The 2,735-nt window shown below is 36.1% G+C and overlaps 1 non-coding gene across 1 annotated transcript; it reads right to left on the bottom strand.

Moving 5' to 3' along the window:
* Positions 1-1,162: 1,162 nt before the first annotated feature.
* Positions 1,163-1,269, bottom strand: LOC128290815 (small nucleolar RNA R71). The gene has a single exon (XR_008280600.1). It is a non-coding gene; the product is annotated as a small nucleolar RNA R71 (small nucleolar RNA).
* Between the last annotated feature and the right edge of the window lie 1,466 nt (positions 1,270-2,735).

Raw genomic sequence — 2,735 nt, 5'->3', positions numbered from 1 at the left:
GTAGGGACAGTAACTTGAGGTTTTCCCCCAAAAGAAACATACTACTTTAGGACTCTTTTACACAGTAAATTAGTCAAGATTTTTCCATGGCATTATCGACTATGAAGTTTGATTCTGAATAATCCCAACCTACCGTATAAATATCGTAGATACTATATCTTTATTCTTTGCCAAAGTATCTTTGCCACAACATATTTAGTAGTTATTTATTTATAAAATATTTGCATATCACTCTCATATTTTCCATTACATTCCTACTATCACCTTTTCCATAACAATTCTAGTTATTTACTAATTCCATATATTACTCATTATTGCATATTTACCTTAGTTTTGCCATAACATTTCATTTAATCATTTTGCCATAGCATTAACCTGACTTTATTAAAATAACTTGACCAACTTTGTGCCTCAATCCGATCCTCGTGGGAACGATACTCACTCATCACTTTATTACTTGCCTAATGTGTATGCTTGCACAAAATCGCATATCATTTTACACGTGATAAGTTTTTGGCGCTATTGCCGAGGATTAGTAATTTGGTGAAATTTGATTAGGTTATTTTACCCAGTAGTTTTTATTTAACTTAGTGTATTTACTTTTTATAGGTTTGCCATCAGTGCATGAGAAGAGGCATTCTTGCTATAATACCTTTTTAATCTAGAGATTAATAGAACTTTATGGAGAAAGAGAAACAAATTGAGAAAAATGGCTAGAAATAGGAATGATCTCAATGGCAATCCAAATGGTCACATTGAGAATCCTCACATGGGGCGTGTGATTGATGATTCAGATAGACCAATCCGAGAGCATGTTGTCCCGATGCTAGATGATTTGAATCTAGGGATAGTCAGACCAACCATACAAGCTCAACAATTTGAGTTGAAATTGGTAATGTTCCAGATGTTACAAATTGTAGGGCAATTTGGTGGTTTACCTACTGAAGACCCACGACTAAATTTAAGACTTTTTCTAGAAGTCTGTGACTTATTCAAACAACAGAGTGCTCTTGCAGATGCCTTGAGACTTAAGCTATTCTTGTATTCCTTTAGAGATCGTGCCAGGGCAAGGTGAAATGTTTTGCTAGCAGGAATAGTAGCATCATGGAATGACCTTTGCCAAAATTTTTTGCTACGGTATAATCCTCGCACTATGAATGCTAAGTTGAGAAATGATATTACATCTTTTCGATAATTTTAAGATGAGACATTATATAAAGCTTGGGAGCGATTTAAAGAGTTAACAAGGAAATATCTGATGCATGGATTCCAGTATTGGACTCATATGGAGATGTTTTACAATGGGCTAAATGTGCATACACGAATGGTAGTTGATGCATCAGCAAATGGTACTTTGTTGGATAAGAAATATAATGGAGCATATGAAATTTTGGAAAAAAATGCCAACAATGATTACCAGCATTTGACTACATGAGTTGGGACGGGTAAGAGAGCTGCCGATACGATGAAGCTCGATGTAATCACTTCATTGATGACCCTTGAATCTTCTCTAGCTAATATAATTAAAACCATGAATCCTTCAACTACTGTGTGAGAAATAAAAGCAGCAGAATCACCATGTGTTTATTGTGGTGAAAGTCACATATTTGATGAATGTCCATCCAATCCAGTGTTAGTATACTATATGGAGAACTCTAATCGAAACAATAATCCATACTCCAATACCTACAATTCAAGGTGGTGACAATAGCTAAATTTTAGTTGGAATAATCAAAGTGCAGGAAATTTTAATATTGCCGCAAGACAGAATGTCAACAATGCACCGCCAGGATACGTTCAACCAATGACACGACAAAATAATCAGTATGGTCAGGCATCATCATCTACTTATATGGAAGCTTTTTTAAAGGAATATATGGCCAAGAATGATGCTATGATATAGAGTTAGGTTGAATCCCTCCGAGCGCTTGAGAAGCAAGTGGGGCAGATAACCAATGCTTTGAACACAAGACTGCAGGGAGCGTTACCCAGCGACACTGAAAATTTAAGGTCACAAGGCAAGAAGCAATGCAAGGCTGTTATTCTCAGAAGCAGGACTAAGCTAGATGATGTTGTTCAAAATGCCGCGATAGAAGAGGACAACTCAAGATGTGATTAGGTAAAGATCTTAGAGCCATCTGAAAAACATACAACACTTGAAGAAGGCAAGCAGAAGGATGCTGTGGTAGAACTAGATTAGGTTACCAACCAAAATGCCACACCAAAACAATATCAGTAACCTGAAGGATGACCACCTCTACCTTTTTTTAGCGATTCCACAATTGTAAATAAGAGCCTCAATTCAAAAGATTTCTAGATGTCCTTAAACAACTCCATATCAACATACCATTAGTAGAAGATTTGGAGCAGATACCCAACTATGCGAAATTTATAAAGGACATATTGTTAAAGAAGTGCAAATTGGGAGAATTTGAGACTATTTCTCTTACTGAAGGGTGTACAGCAATGTTGATGAACAAACTACCTCCAAAGTTGAAGGACCCATGGAGTTTCACTATCCCATATGCAATTGGAAATCGTTATTTAGGTAAGACATTATGTGATTTAGTAGTTAGTATAAATCTAATGCCTATGTCTATTTTTTGGAAGTTAGGAATTGAGAAAGCGAGACCTACTATAGTTATATTGCAACTGGCCGATCGATCCTATGCCCATCTGGGACATAAAATTGAATACGTATTGGTAAGGGTAGATGAATTTATCTTTCTAGCACC

The sequence above is a fragment of the Gossypium arboreum genome, chromosome 3, assembly GCF_025698485.1.
Source record: "Gossypium arboreum isolate Shixiya-1 chromosome 3, ASM2569848v2, whole genome shotgun sequence".
Taxonomy (NCBI): domain Eukaryota; kingdom Viridiplantae; phylum Streptophyta; class Magnoliopsida; order Malvales; family Malvaceae; genus Gossypium; species Gossypium arboreum.
This window is presented reverse-complemented; position numbering and strand designations above follow the sequence as displayed.